Below are 17,236 nucleotides of genomic sequence, written 5' to 3'. Positions count from 1 at the left end.
TGTATCAATAGTTCATTGCTTTTTATCACTGAGGAATATTATGTTTATCTATTCACCATTGAAGGACATGGGGTTGTTTCCAGTTGTTTATTGCTGTTCTTTTGGAAATTATAAATGGAGCCATTACAACTATTTATTTACAGGTTTTGGTGTGAACATAAGCTTTTAAGTTTTCTAGGGTAAATACCTAAGAATTGTTGTCATATTATGAAGTGTATTTAACTTTGTAAGACTGCCAAACTGTTTTCCAGAGTGGCAATATCATTTTGTAATCCCACCAGCAATGTCAGAGTTCTAGTTGCTTCTCATCCTAGTAAGCACTTGGTATTGTCAGTATTTTAATATTTTTAAGTATGTGTGTGTGGGGTTTTTTTTGTTTGTTTGTTTGTTTTTGTTTGTTTTTTTGAGACATAGTCTCACTGTGTCACCCAGGCTGGAGTGCAGTGGCGCGATCTCGGCTCACTGCATTTCCGCCCCCCGAGTTCAAGCAATTCTCCTGCCTCAGCCTCCCATGTAGCTGGAATTACAGGTACAGGTGTGTGCCATCACATTCAGCTAATTTTTGTACTTGTAGTAGAGTCTTGTCATTATGAACTGGTCTTGAACTCCTGGCCTCAAGTGATCTGCCCGCCTTGGCCTCCCAAAGTGCTGGGATTATAGGTGTGAGCCAATGTGCCTGGCCAAACTTTTATTTATTTACTTTAATTTTTACTTACTTATTTATTTATTTGAGACAGAGTATCACTCTGTCACCCAGGCTGGAGTGCAGTGGTGCAATCTCAGTTCACTGCAACCTCCGCCTCTTGGGTTCAAGAAATTCTCCTGCCTCAGCCTCCCGAGTAGCTGGGATTACAGGTGTGTGCCACCACACCTGGCTAATTTTTGTAATTTTAGTAGAGACGGGGTTTCACCATGGTGGCGAGGCTGGTCTTGAACTCCTGACTTCAAATAATCCACCCATCTCAGCCTCCCAAAATGTTGCGATTACAGGTATGAGCCACTATGCCTGGAATTTTAACCTCTTTTTCTTTATAAATTACCCAGTCTTGGGTATTTCTTCACAGCAGTATGAAAATGGACTAATACACCTTTTATTTCTTTTTATTACCTTAATTAACTGGCTGAGAATTCCAGTATGTTGTTGAATCGGAGTAGCGAGAGTAACCATCCTTGCTTTTTTCAATCCTCACAGCATCTTACACATGAATGTTTATCCAGGGATCTTTAGATATTTGAGGAAACCATCTGAAAAACAGGTCAATGGGAGTCGTTACATTATTCTCTCACTCTTTTATTTTTCTCTTTTTCTCTTTCTTTCTTTCTTTTTCCTTTCTTTTCTTCCTTCCTTCCTTCCCTTCCTTCCTTCCTTCCTTCCTTCCTTCCTTTCTTTCTTTCTTTCTTTCCTTCTTTCTCTCTTTCTTTCTCTCTCTCTCTCTCTCTCTCTCGATAGGGTCTCACTCTGTTATGCAGGCTGAAGTGCAGTGGTGTGATCATAGATCACTGCAGCCTCAAACTCATGGGCTTAAGTGATCCTTCCACCCTAGCCTCCCCAGCAGCTGGGATTACAGGCATACACCACTAGGCCTGGCTGAAGGTATTTCTTAATTTTCCTTTAGCATCCAATTTGTTCTTGAGTAATCTGAAGCTGTTATGCTTCTTGTTATTTTGTGGGTGACCTATTCCTTATCTCTGGAGACTTTAAGGACCTCCTTTTTATTCTTAATGTTTTGAAATTTTATGAAAAAGTGTTTAGTGTGGATTTAATTTCTTCTGATGATGTTTGTTTTTCAATCTGAGAGACTTCTATTTCTTTGATAATTTTTTCACCTTTGTATTTGCCATTCTTTTGGGAATTCCTACTGAAATAATTTCTAAGCCTCTTATGTATTTTCTTCAGTTGTTTACCTAATTTTTTATTCTACATTCAGAGGAGATTTCCTCAACTTGATTTTCCAATCCCTCTGTTGAAGTTTTAATTTTTGTAAACATATTTGAATTCCCAAAAGCTCTTTTTTTGTCCTCTAGTTTTTAAATATAATTCTATTCTTAATTTATAGGTATTATATCTTCTTGCTTCTCTCTAAAGATACTAATTACATGAACTAGAGGGTTTTTTTGTAAAGGTTTCTTACATTCTCTGTATCATTTTTGTTTTCTTCTCATTCATTTTTCTATTTATTTTGTTTTTGCTTTTTAATGTTGAAAGCCTTTCTTAAATGCCTGGTAATCTTTGGTTGCCTTTATCCATTTAGGAGGAAGGCACTAAAATTAGATTAGAACTTCTATGTATAGGCAGAGCTCTTATGCTGATGGACTTCCCTTTAGGGGAGCAGGTGGAAAATTGGCAATTCACTGGAGGACCCCCAAGTGCCAATATATTGAGGCCTATTTTTCTGGGGTTGCTGTTTCTCCAGAGGGGGAAAAGTATTGGTTTCCTGTCTTTAAGTTAGATGCTAGAGTTTTGCACTGGATTAAGAAAGAAGATGAAATTCAGTTTTCTTTTAGTCAGGGAAGTTCCCACCTGTGTCCTTCTGTCATTTACATTACCTACACTTCAGTCTGTGACCCTGATATTACAAAAATTTTTCCGTGCAAGACAGGCTTGCATCATTCTCAAGGGTCTCCTGCTTTTGGCGTATCACATTCATTCCTTTACCATACATGGTACTTTACCATAACTTGGTGGACATTGCAAGTTGTCTACTCAGCAGTCATACCTAATTCCTTCTTCCTTGCCTGATTCCTGCTAAATTACCTGAAAAGGCTAAGTATTCATGTTCCCAGACCATTTAGCAGCTAGTAGTAGTCATGTGATAAATCCAGTAATTACCAGTAAGACATAGGGGCGTCCACTGGGGAGTTTGGGGGAAAGATTTATTCTCCATGATTAAAGGCAAGAGATGCAGGAAGACACTGCCCACACTCCTTTCCTCACTTCTAGTATTGAATGAAATTGCATGAGGACGTATATGATGATTGAAGCCACAGAAACCATCCTGGACCATGAGCGAAAAAAAACAAGAGCATCACAGATTCACTGAACTGGCATTTTGATATCATCGAGTCACTGGGTCACAGCTGGCTCATTGGCTTTGATCCTCTGAATTTACCTAATTTTTTTTTTAATCTTCCTTCTTCTTTTTAGTTAAATATTCTGTCTCATTTTCTATTTCTCTCCTTGTCTTCTCTCATCCTTTCAGATCTTTAAAGAGTCTGAAACTTGGATGGAAACACAGGCAAAGTTATAGGCCCTTACCTGTTCTCATTAGGTCTTTTCTGAAACAAGATGAGATATGAATAAGCAAATGGGCTGCTCCCGCTATGTCCAATAGAAATGTCCAAATGAGATGTCTCTCATCTTTCTTCTTCCTTGCTGCCATAGAGGCCTTCACCTGACTAATACAATATGGGACCAAGTTTTATTCCCTCCCCACTAAAAATGCTCTTAAAAGTGACTTGGTGGCTGGGCGCAGTGGCTCACGCCTATAATCCCAGCACTTTGGGAGGCCGAGGTAGGCAGATCACATTCATCAGAATGACATCCACTCATTCTGCTGAAAAGAGTTCTCGTGGAGGAACTCACAGATTATTTGTAGAGTGATGGGATAAACACTGGAGAAGGGGTCAGAAAGCCTCAATTTCTGACCTTCACCTGCATAATGTCCTCCTCTGGTTCCTCATGTCTTATAAGATAAAATCTATATTTATTAACCTAGTTCCTCAAAGCTCTGCATAATCTTCTCCCTGCCTTCTCTCTACCCTCAGCTCCCACCAACTCCCCTGTGCTCCAGCCTTACTGAGGCTCTCCAGATTCCTGGATTATAAAGTGTATGCTCAGAGGTACAAGGAGGAGCTGGTACCATTCCTTCTGAAACTATTCCAATCAATAGAAAAAGAGGGAATCCTCCCTAACTCATTTTATGAGGCCAGCATCATCCTGATACCAAAGGCTGGCAGAGACACAACAAAAAAAGAGAACTTTAGACCAATATCCCTGATGAACATCGATGCAAAAATCCTCAATAAAATACTGGCAAACTGAATCCAGCAGCACATCAAAAAGCTTATCCACCATGATCAAGTGGGCTTCATCCCTGGGATGCAAGGCTGGTTCAACATATGCAAATTAATAAACGTAATCCAGCATATAAACAGAACCAACGATAAAAACCACAAGATTATCTCAATAGATGCAGAAAAGGTCTTTGACAAAATTCAACAAACTTCATGCTAAAAACTCTCAATAAATTAGGTATTGATGGGACGTATCTCAAAATAATAAGAGCTATCTATGACAAACCCACAGCCAATATCATACTGAATGGGCAAAAACTGGAAACATTCCCTTTGAAAACTGGCACAAGACAGGGATGCCCTCTCTCACCACTCCTATTCAACATAGTGTTGGAAGTTCTGGCCAGGGCAATCAGGCAGGAGAAGGAAATAAAGGGTATTCAATTAGGAAAAGAGGAAGTCAAATTGTCTGTATTTGCAGATGACATGATTGTATATCTAGAAAACCCCATCGTCTCAGCCCAAAATCTCCTTAAGCTGATAGGCAACTTCAGCAAAGTCTCAGTATACAAAATCAATGTGCAAAAATCACAAGCATTCTTATACACCAATAACAGGCAAACAGAGAGCCAAATCATGAGTGAACTCCCATTCACAATTGCTTCAAAGAGAATAAAATACCTAGGAATCCAACTTACAAGGGACGTGAAGGACCTCTTCAAGGAGAACTAGAAACCACTGCTCAATGAAACAAAAGAGGATACAAAGAAATGGAAGAACATTCCATGCTCATGGGTAGGAAGAATCAATATCGTGAAAATGGCCATACCACCCAAGGTAATTTATAGATTCAATGCCATCCCCATCAAGCTACCAATGACTTTCTTCACAGAATTGGAAAAAACTACTTTAAAGTTCATATGGAACCAAAAAAGAGCCTGCATTGCCAAGTCAATCCTAAGCCAAAAGAACAAAGCTGGAGGCATCACGCTACCTGAGTTCAAACTATACTACAAGGCTACAGTAACCAAAACAGCATGGTACTGGTACCAAAACAGAGATACAGACCAATGGAACAGAACAGAGCCCTCAGAAATAATGCCACATATCTACAACCATCTGACCTTTGACAAAACAGACAAAAACAAGAAATGGGGAAAGGAATCCCTATTTAATAAATGGTGCTGGGAAAACTGGCTAGCCACATGTAGAAAGCTGAAACTGGATCCCTTCCTTACCCCTTATACAAAAATGAATTCAAGATGGATTAAAGACTTAAATGTTAGACCTAAAACCATAAAAACCCTAGAAGAAAGCCTAAGCAATACTATTCAGGACATAGGCATGGGCAAGGACTTCATGTCTAAAACACCAAAAGCAATGGCAACAAAAGCCAAAACTGGCAAATGGGATCTAATTAAACTAAAGAGCTTCTGCACAGCAAAAGAAACTACCATCAGAGTGAATAGGCAACCTACAGAATGGGAGAAAATTTTTGCAATCTACTCATCTGACAAAGGGCTAATATCCAGAATCTACAAAGAACTCAAACAAATTTACAAGAAAAAAACCAACAACCCCATCAAAAAGTGGGTGAAGGATATGAACAGACACTTCTTGAAAGAAGACATTTATGCAGCCAAAAGACACATGAAAAAAATGCTTATCATCACTGGCTGTCAGAGAAATGCAAATCAAAACCACAATGAGATACCATCTCACACCAGTTAGAATGGCGATCATTAAAAAGTCAGGAAACAACAGGTGCTGGACAGGATGTGGAGAAATAGGAACACTTTTACACTGTTGGTGGTACGTAAACTAGTTCAACCATTGTGGAAGTCAGTGTGGCGATTCCTCAGGGATCTAGAACTAGAAATACCATTTGACCCAGCCATCCTATTACTGGGTATATACCCAAAGGATTATAAAACATGCTGCTATAAAGACACATGCACACGTATGTTTATTGCAGCACTATTCACAATAGCAAAGACTTGGAACCACCCCAAATGTCCAACAATGATAGATTGGATTAAGAAAATGTGGCTCACATACACCATGGAATACTATGCAGCCATAAAAAATGATGAGTTCATATTGTTTGTAGGGACATGGATGAAGCTGAAAACCATCATTTTCAGCAAGCTATTGCAAGGACAAAAAACCAAACACCACATGTTCTCACTCATAGGTGGGAATTGAACAATGAGAACATGTGGACTCAAGAAGGGGAACATCACACACTGGGGCCTGTTGTGGGGTGGGGGGAGGGGGGAGGGATAGCATTAGGAGATGTATCTAATGTTAAATGACGAGTTAATGGGCGCAGCACACCAACATGGCACATGTATACATATGTTACAAACCTGCACGTTGTGCACATGTACCCTAAAACTTAAAGTATAACAAAAAATAAAATAAAAAATAAAGTGTATGCTGGGCCATTTCATCTCTGAGCCTCTGTTCTTCCTGCCAGAAACACACGTCTCCCTCCTTTGTCTGCCTAACTTCTCCTTTCTTCAAATGACACCGTATCTAGGAAGGCTTCCCCTGTCTCCCGAGCATGGCTAATTGCTCAGCCCTTTAGCCTTTGAGCATTCTTCTAGGTGAGGCATTTCTATCTTTAGTGCATTTATGTGTTTCTGGGTCTCTGTCTCCAACCAGACTGTGAGTTCTCTGAGAGTAGAATGGATGTCTTGTTTTTGAATCCCCAGCATTGAGCATAGAGGTATATCTGGTCATGCCTCTTGCTGCTCTCCTACTGTTCAAGAAATTAAATTTTAAAGTATTGATTCCATCTTTAACAAAAATTTGCATGATATCCACAATGGGCCAGGTATGATACACCAAAAACAATAAATAACATTGTAATCAACTTGTAAAATAGAGAAAGAAGACAACCCATCTTCACCCCACGTCCCTTAACACATTTGTTGTTGAGATCTGGGTATTTACTGCCAGTATATTTGAGCAGAACAACTTTTAAAGTGGTTCCTATGAGCCTCATTAGCTTCAGCAGCCATGGCTGCCTGCTGTGTTGCCATTAAAACTTTGCAGGCCCCAAGAGAGGTGGACGAGCCAGCCTAGACCTCTCTTGGGACTTGACCTTCCATTGGGGCATGGCAGTGAGTCAGTTTCCAGTGGGGATTGTCAGCAAAGTAAATAACCTCTCATTTGAATATTTTCTATTTTCCAAACTCCAACATCAGCATTAGCACATTTGATCTCATCTATAATTCTTACTGTGTCCATTTTGTGGATGAAATGGAGGGACTTGGCATGGGTTGATGGAAAGAGCATTATTATGATAGTCCTGTGTGTAAGACCCAACTATGCCATTAACCAGTCTCATGACTGGGAACAAGTTATATCATGTCTCCAGGCACCAGTTTCTGCATATGTAAAAGTAGAGAGTTGGATTAGATGACCTCTTAAGGCTCCATAGAGTTTCAAACATCTAAGATTTTATGTCCTTCTCAAGGTTACTTGGCTTGTTTGTGGCAGAACCATGGCAAGAATCGAGGTTTTATTCCATCACTTGGCAAATAATCTGTGAGTTCCTCCATGAGAACTCTTTTCAGCGGAATGAGTGCATGCCATGACCTCTACCTCTTTCTCTCTGTTCATTGTTGGAATAGAAAGACTTTGCTAAAGAGGTAGAATAAGAAGGAAGCCGGGTAGGAGGAGAGGATAGATGAAAACAAACAAACATGGTTGAAACATTTTGCACTTAAATCTGGGTCATAAGGAAGAATGATCCAGGGCACAAGTGATGATCTTGGGGAAAGTGACCAGGTCACTTTTTTTTTTTTTTTTTGAGACAGAGTCTTGCTCTGCTGCCCAGGCTGGAGTGCAGTGGTGTGATCTTGGCTCATTGCAACCTCCGCCTCCCAGATTCAAGCAATTCTTCTGCCTTAGCCTCCTGAGCCTGAGTAGCTGGGATTATAGGCATGCGCCACCATGCCTGGCTAATTATTATATTTTTAGTAGAGACAGGGTTTCACCATGTTGGCTTGACTGGTCTCAAATCCTGACCTCATGTGATCTGCCCACCTCAGCCTCCAAAAGTGCTGGGATTACAGCCATGAGCCACTGCGCCCAGCCACCAAGTCCCTTTTAAGAGCATTTTTGATGAGGAGGGAATAAAACTTGGTCTCGTATTGTATTAGTCCATTCCTGAATTGCTATACAACATACCAGAGGCTGGGAAATTCATAAAGAAAAGAGATTTAATTAGCTCACAGTTCTGCAGGCTGTACTGGAAGCATGGTGGTAGCATCTGCTCGGCTTCTGCTAAGAGCCTCAGAGAGCTTGCAGTCATAGTGGAAGGTGAAGTGGGAGCCAGCATCTCACAAGGCAAGAGCAGGAGCAAGAGAGAGAGAGGAGGGGAGGTCCCAGACTTTTAAACAACCAGATCTCCTGTCAACTGAGTGAGAACTCACTTATTACCAAGGGGATGGTGCCAAACTGTTCATGAGGGATTCGCCCCCTTGTTCCAATCACCTTCTGCCATGATCCAATTGCCTCCAGCACTGGAAATCACATTTCAACATGAGATTTGGAGAGGACACATATCCAAACTATGTCACATATCACCTTCACAGAAGGCAGCTGTCTAAAAAGTGAGATAAGGCTGGGCATAGTGGCTCATGCCTATAATCTCAGCATTTTGGGAGGCTGAGGCAGGAAGACTGCTCGAGCCCAGGAGTTAGAGACCAGCCTTGGCAACATAGTGAGACCTTGTCCCTACACACACACACACACATGAATAAATAAAAACGAAGCAGGAAGATTGCTTGAGCCAAGGAGGTTGAGGTTGCAATAAGCCACGATCATGCCACTGCATTCCTGCCTGGGCAACAAGAGTGATACTATCTCAAAAAAAAAGAGTGAGATAAAAATAAGTCTAATTCCATAAGCAGAGACGTCTCTGAAAGAGAATGTATGGGAAGGAGACAGGAGAGGCACCTAACCAAAGGCAGATACAAGAGCTTTGAGAACCTGTTAAATAGCCTCAAGGTTAAACTTGGAATCAGCTGAGCCTTTGAATAAGGAAAAGTAATCTGGAATAATTACCCAGGGAAGCTGAGAGACCACAGAGCTCTTGAGATCCTGTTAACTCCCACTTATGCCAGCAAGAAGACGGTGACAAAGTAGGGAAGGGAACACACACACACACGTGCACGCATGCACACACTCACAGAGGGGAGACCTGGAGAGATGGGGAGATGTTGAGTTCACATCACCAGGAGGCCCAGAAGCATCATCTCCCAGGTGAGAGTGCTGTGGCATGATCATAGCTTACTACAGCCTCAAATTCCTGGACTCAAGCGATCTTCCCACCAGGTGCTCACCACCACACTGGTTAATTTTTTAATTTTTTGAGGAGATGAGTCTTAACATGTTGCTCAGGCTGGTCTCAAAGTTCTGGGCTCAAGCTACCCTTCTGCCTCTGCCTTCCAACGTGATGAGATTACAGGTGTAAACCACTGCTCCTGGCCCAGTTCTCCTGATCTGTCTTCGAGTTCACTGACTCTTTCTCTGTCATCCCCATTTTGCTATTAAACCTCTTCAGTAAATTTTTAATTTCCATTATTGTATTTTTCAGTTCTAAAATCTCTACCTGGTTTATTTTTGCAGCTTTCATTTCTTTGCTGAGAGCTGCTATCTTTCAATGTTTCAAGGGTGTCTAGTTCTGCCTCATCCAGCATGGTTGTAATAGCTACTACTAAGTCTTTAATAATTTTAAAATCAGCATCATGTCAGGTTTTTTTGATTGTCTTTTCTCTTACAATTTGTTGGAGTTTTCCTGTTTTTCTTTTTTAATTTTGCATAATTTTGGATTGTGTCTTGGAATATTATATTGTGAGACTTTGAATCCTGTCAATGTCCTCTGGAGAGTGTTGATTTTGTTTGTTTGTTTTAGCTGTCAGTTAACCCTGTTAAATCCTGACCTGCCTTGAGTGAGGTGTGTGGTTCCGACATCCACACTTTCTGAAGACTTTGCAGTGCCACTTGGGTCTGCATCATGCGTGTGCCACCTAGGGGCCAGTCTGGGACCTGGGTGGTGGTTTACACCATATTTCAGTTCCCAAAGCTTTCGTGATGTTGCTTCAAGTCATTTCTACCCATGCACAGATTTAAGGACCCCTTTCTACAGCTGCCTCCTTTCTATGCTTTACTCCATATGGTCTGGCTCCTAGGGGCCCCTTTTTCTGGTGCTCTGGCTACAAAGCTGGGGTTTTAGCTTCCCTTTACTGTCACAAACTTTCATGACTGGGTCTGTCTTGGGGCAAAGTGGTGAAAGTAAAGACAGAGAAAATATATTATGGACTTCCCCCACCCCCCACAGGGTCTCAGCCAGTAGCTATGGAAGGAAAAACAAAAATCAGAGAACTCACCACCATATTGGTTACATTAAAATGTTGACTTCCTTCCTCAAACTGCTGTTACTTTCCAGAGTTCTTTAGTTTTTATTTATAATAGGTGGGAGAAATTGAGTGGAATCTTAGAACCCCTAGGTTACAGCATTGATTTGTTTGGTGGACATGCCTTTCTGGTGTGATCTCATTGTCCTTGTGTCTTAGTCCATTTGGGCTGCTATAACAAAACACCTTAGATTGGGTAATTTAAAATGACATAAATTTATTGGCCACGGTTCTGGAGGCTGGGAAGCAGAGACTCTCTGAAATAAAATGAAAGGCAAGAGACATGGTGAAAGGGTAAGACAGCTCTCTGGGGCCTCTTTTATAAGGGCATCGCTATGGTTTGAAAGCGTCCCCTCCAAAATTCAGGTGTTGCCAATGTGACAGTATAAAAAGATAGGACCTTTAAGAGGTGGTTAGACCATGAGAGCGCCTCCCTCGTGAATGGGCTCAGGTGTCCTTATAAAGGGACTTGATAGGGGAAATTGATTTCTTTCTTACCTTCTGCCTTCCACCATAAGAGGACACAGTAAGAAGGCTCTCACCAGATGCTGGTGCCTTGATCTGGGACTTCTCAGCCTCCAGAACTGTGAGAATTAAATTTCTGTGTTTTTTAAAATAAACTACCCTGTCTCAGGTATTCTGTTATAGCAGCATAAAAAGAATTCAGAAAGGTATTAATTTCACTCATGGAGGCAGAGCGCTGATGACCTAATCACATTCCAAAGGCCCCACCTTCTAACACCATCAAATTTGTGATTAGGTTTCGACATATGAATTTAGGGGGAACACAAACATTCAGACCACAGTATCTTCAGAAATTATTCTGCTCTTTAGTCTTTTAGTCCTTGTAACAACTTTGTACAAAATTTTCCCTCCATATTTTTTTGTGGCTCATTTTCATGTGAAAGTAGTTTTACTAAACTTTTAGAAGGGGACATGATTCACACATTTTCCTCTTCAGTTGTTTTTATGTAGTATTCAAAAATATGGCTGGGTGCTGTCCCATGTGCCTGTAGTCCTAGCTACTGGGAAGGCTTAGACAGGAGGATTGCTTGAACCCAGGAGTTTGAGACTAGCCTGGGCAACATACAGCAAGACCCCATCTCAAACAAAACAAAAAAGTATGGTGACTTGCTTTCTGATATTTTTCTAGCTCTATCCACCTCACCATTTTTTATGTACACCTTCTATTTGTACCTTCTTTGTCTTGATAGTCCGTCTCTGGATCAATTTTAATCCTTCCTCTTCAGTGTGGGGTTTGTGCTGAAAGGAGGCTCTGGCTTATCAGTTTTGAGAATTTCTGTGACTTAGACTCCTCCAGTCCTTCAGTTTCAACACCTGGCTACTCATCCTCCACTGAATTTGGAAGAACCAGTCTCCGTTTCAGCTACCATTTTTGAATTGGCCTGCCATGCATTTCAGAGGATACCTGTTGGCTATTTTTTGTTTTCTTCTTTTTGGATGCGTCAGGCACCCTGTTGCTTCCCTCTGCTTCTTCCACAGATGTTGGTACCACTGAGTAAGATTTTGTGCATGGATCTTCTCCACTTTCTTGTTGGGCCCATGGGGATACCTTGTTATTTAGTTTTATTGTAAATGCTGCCCATATATTTTAATTTTGCTATTTACTCCTCTGCTGGTTTTTTCTATTTGAATTCTTTAGTTCTAGAGATTGTGGAATTGAAGTTGAGAAAGCTTAAGTGGTTTTCTAAAGGTCATACAGTTTTTTGTTTTTTGTTTTTGTTTTTGTTTTGTTTTGAGACAGACTCCTGCTCTGTCTCCCAGGCTGGAGTGCAGTGGTGTGATCTTGGCTCACTGCAACCTCCACCTCCTGGGTTCAAGCAATTCTCGTGTCTCAGCCTCCCAAGTAGCTGGGACTACAGGTGCCCGCCACCATGCCCGACTAATTTTCTGTATTTTTAGGAGAAATGGGATTTCGCCATATTGCCCATGCTGGTCTGGAACTCCTGAGCTCAGGCAATCTGCCTGCCTCAGCCTCCCAAAGTGCTAGGATTACAAACGTGAACAACCGCACCCAGCCAGTCACACTATTTATTTGTAGTAGAGCTGATACTTGCACACACATCTTCTGAATCCTGGTCCAGTGTTTGTTGTTGTTGTTGCTGTTGTTAATTGAAATTTTTATTGAAATAACTATAGATTTATCTGCTGTTGTAAGACATAATAGAGACTTCTTGTATACTTTGCCTAGTTTTCTCAAATGGTAACTATCTTAGTTCATTTTCTGTTGCTTATGACAGAATACCCGAAACTGGATAATTCATAAAGGAATTTCTTACAGATAGGAAAACTTGAGAAGTCCAAGGTTGAGAGGCCATATCTGGTGAGAGCCTTCTTGCTGTTGGGGACTCTGAGGAATCCTGAGGTGGCATAGGGTATCACATGGTGAGGGGACTGAGTATGCTAACCTGCTAGGTCAGGTCTCTCTTCTTCTTTTTTTAAAGCTAGCAGTTCTCTTCCCATGATAACCCATTAATCCGTTCACCTATTAATCCTTGAATGGATTAATCCATTCATGGGGGCAGAATTCTCATGATCCAATCACCTTTTAAAGGCCCCACCTTTTAATACTGCCACATTGGGGATTAAGTTTCTAACACATGGAAATTAGGGGAACATGTTAAAACCATAGCCGTGATATTTTATTAAATTGTAGTGTAAGATTATACCCAGAATATTGCTGCTTTGCTATTTTAACATGGGGATTCTGGGATAATAAGAGACTATACTGATGCCACCACTATTATGTCCCTAAAATAATCCCAGGGAAATTTGATGCAGAAGGATCAACAATAAAATGAATCCCAGTAAAGGCTGAGAACTCCAAAGATAACGACAGGCTTTTAGGACATGCAGAAGAATCAAACCACCTTTAAGGCCAAAAACAAGACTGGATTTAGGCCTCCAACAATAACGTTTAATTTTTTTTTTTTTTTTTTTTTTTTGTGAAAAGGTCTTGCTCTGTCACCCAGGCTGGAGTGCAGTCGTGCAATCATAGTTCACTGCAGCTTTGAACTCTTGGGCTCAAGTGACCCTCCCTCTTCAGCCTCCTGAGTAGCTGGAACTAAAGAAGCACTCCACCACAACTGGCTAAGATTTTTTATTTTGTAGAGATGGCAGTGGGGGAGGGGGGGGGTCTCACTATGTTGCCCAGGCTGGTCTTGAACTCCTGGCCTCAAGTGGTCCTTCCCACCTCTGCCTCCCAAAGTGTAGGGATTACATGACTGGGCCACTATGCCTGGCCAACCATTAATATTATAAGACAATGAGGCAATGTCTATATTGTCCTCAGAAAAAGAGGGTGTTATACTATGCTTACATCCAGGCAAACTACCATTCAAAAATAAAGGAAACAGGTATTTTAAAATATGCAAGGATGTACAGAATATATTCCCAGTCAACTCCTTTGAAGAAAATACAGGGAACAAACTTCAGTCTATCAAAAGATAAATAAGAGACTATGCCAAAGGTATTGATGCTGAGCATTAAACCTATTTAAAGTAGATTTAAAGTCAAACACGTGAAGAAATTTTGGTTTCCAAATATAATGTAAATGTTACAAACCAGAAAGAGGTAGAATTAGTAAAAGTTGGAAGGTAGAAAAGAAGATGAGAAGTAATCTAAGCATACTAATTTCTTCCTTTTGCATTGTTTAAAGCTAATGAATCAAGTAATGGAGGTATGAATTTAACTTACATTTTATAAATAATTAATAGTACCACTAGACCAACTAACAAAAATTGTACAAACAACTAAAGTTAGGGAATAAAACAGAGGAGAGGGAAGGGAGCTGAGAAAGGGAACATTCTAATTTTTTAATATTTTAATATGGATAGTCAATAGATACTGCCTCAGTTGATTATATGTATATGCTTATAAATAGATAAGAAAATATAAAAAGAAAGATTTTTTGTAAAAAATAAAATGCAAAAGAATCATTAAAACTAGACAATTTTCATTAAATAAGATGATAGAAGTAAAACCAGATATAAGAGAAAAATAGACAAATCTACAATCATGGTAGGAAATTAAAAGAGGTCTCTCTCAGCTACTGATAGGATGAGAGAAATAAACAAACAAGAAGGATATAAAAGATTTGAGCAACACAATTAACAAATTTGACCTAATTAGCATTTATAGAACACTGCATCCAGACATCAAAATCATTTTCAAATGCACAAGATACATTTACCAAAATAGACCATGTGCTAGGGCCAGAAATCAAATTTCAACAAATTCAAAAACTGAAATCATACCAAGTGTGTCCTTTGACCACAATGGAATTAATTAGAAATCTATAACATAAAGATAGCTAGTGGGATGACATCATGGAAGATAACTGAAGCAACTATTTTAGAACTCTGAAGTCTAGTCAAACACTTGCAGAATTCTGGAAAGTGCTTTATTAAAAAAAAAGAGTTAGATAAATTTTAGTAAATTTTTTGGTTTTTAATGAATGGCTACCCTCACCATCCCTACCCTGATGGCAGGCAGCTATGGGGATGGCAGCCTGCACTGTTGGTGTGACTTGCTTTTGTCAGAGTGGGTAATAAAAACATTGCTCTCCAGAACTTGGGGTTGCACATTTTGATTGCTGTTTTTTATCACTAAGGGGACAGAACAAAGACTGGCCATTGTTTTAATCCTCATGGGCTGAAGTGGCTTCTCTAGTGACACTAGTTGGAGGGAATGGAAAAAGACAGACACTCTTTTTTTTTTCTCTTTTTCTTATCTTATTGGATCCAGGCATTTAAGGAAATCTCTGTAAGGCCACTGGTTGACTATGGAAATAATGGGACAGAGACTTCAGTGACCAATAAAGAGGCAGAAATAATAAAAATGAACCAGCCAGGCACAGCACAAGACAAGGAATATGGTCTTTGCAAGATAGTTTGGAAAAATTACCAAAGAAATGGATGACTGTGGCCTTCATCAAGTAACAACAGCAATCTCTGAAAATGGATTTCCAGCATTACCACATACAATATTCAAAATGTCCAGTTGTCAACAAAAATTTACAAAGCATACAAGAAAATAGGAAAATGTGGCTCATTTAGAAGGGAAAAACAGAAATCGACAGAAATCATCCTTGAGAGAGCCCAGACATTGAGTTTTCTAGACAAAGACTTCAAATCAATTGTCTTAAACATGCTCAAATAAGCAGAAGGAAACCATGGAAATGAACTACGTGAAATCAGAGGAACAATATATGAACAAGTAGGTAATACCAATAAAGAGGCAGAAATAATCAAAATGAACCAGCCAGGCACAGTGGCTCATGCTTGTAATCCCAGCACTTTGGAAGGCTGAGGTGGGAGGATTGCTTGAGGCCAGGATTTGAGACCAGCCTGGGCAACACTGCAAGACCCCCTCTTTACAAAAATTTAAAATTTAGCCAGGCATGATGGCACACACCTATAGTTCTTGCTATTCAGGAAAGAGATGAAAGGATCACTTGAACCCAGGAGTTTGAGGTTATAGGTTAGAGTGAGCTATAATTGCACCACTGTACTCCAGCTTGGGTAACAGAGTGAGACCCTGTCTCACAAAAAAAGGAACAAAATAGAAAATCTGAAGCTGAAAAACATAATAGCTGAAGTTAAATATATATTAGAGAAGTTCAATAGGAGATTTGATCAGGCAGAAGAAAGAATTCGTGAACTCGAAGATAGGACAAACGATATTACCCAGTCTAAGGAGGAGAAAGGAAAAAAAAATGAAGAAAAATGAACAAAGCCTAGAGACCTAGGGAGAGTCACCAGGCACACTAACATACACATTCTGATAGTCCCAGAAGAAGAAGAGAAAAAAGGGGTAAAAATTTTTTTGAAGACATAGTTGCCAAAAACTTCCCAAATTTGATAAAAGACATGAATTTACACATCCAAGATTAAGGAATTCCAAATAGCATAAGCTCAGAGATCCACACTAGGATCACTATAATCAAATTCTCAAAAGACAAAGGGAGAATCTTGAAAGGAGCCAGAGAGAAGTGACTCATCACATTCAAGGGATTCTCAATAGAATTAACATCCAGTTTCTCATGAGAAATCATGGAGGCCAAAATGCAGTGTGATGATATATTTAAAGTACTGAAAGAAAAAAAAAAAACTGTCAACCAAGAATTCTATCTTTCAAAAACGAAAAAGTAATAAACATATTCTGAGACAGACAAAAGCAAGAGAAGTTAATTGCTAATAGACCTGCCCTAGGAGAAGTGCTAAAGGGAGCCTTACAGGCTGAAACAAAAGGATAATAGATGGTAATTCAAAGCCACACAAAGTGATCACACCAGTGATCTTTATATCTTTGTGTGGCTTTGAGTTATGTAAATATAAGTCTTTTATTTATACAGGTAAATATAAATACTAGTAGTACTGTATTTTGGTATATAAGTCCTCTTTTTGTTTCCTATGTGGTTTAAAAGACAAATGCATAAAATAATAATTATAAGTTTATGCTAAAATGCACACACATGTAAAAAGTAATTTATGAGAGTAACAACATAAAGGTGGAGGGAAGGAATGAAATATAGGCAGTGTTAATGTATGTTATTGAAGCTAAGTTGTTATCATACTAGATTCAGACTAGCTTCAAAGTAGATTGTCATAAATTTAAGGTGTTAACTGTAGTCCCCATGGTAACCACTAAGAAAATAACTTAAACAAATATAGAGAAGGAAAAAAGAGAAAATCAAAATAGTACACTTGAATAAAGAAAGCCAAAACACCTGAATGGAAGTTTTGCCTTAAATAAAGGCAATATTGACA

The sequence above is a fragment of the Pongo abelii genome, chromosome 19 (assembly GCF_028885655.2).
Source record: "Pongo abelii isolate AG06213 chromosome 19, NHGRI_mPonAbe1-v2.0_pri, whole genome shotgun sequence".
Taxonomy (NCBI): Eukaryota; Metazoa; Chordata; class Mammalia; order Primates; family Hominidae; genus Pongo; species Pongo abelii.
Note: the sequence above shows the minus strand (reverse complement) of the source record.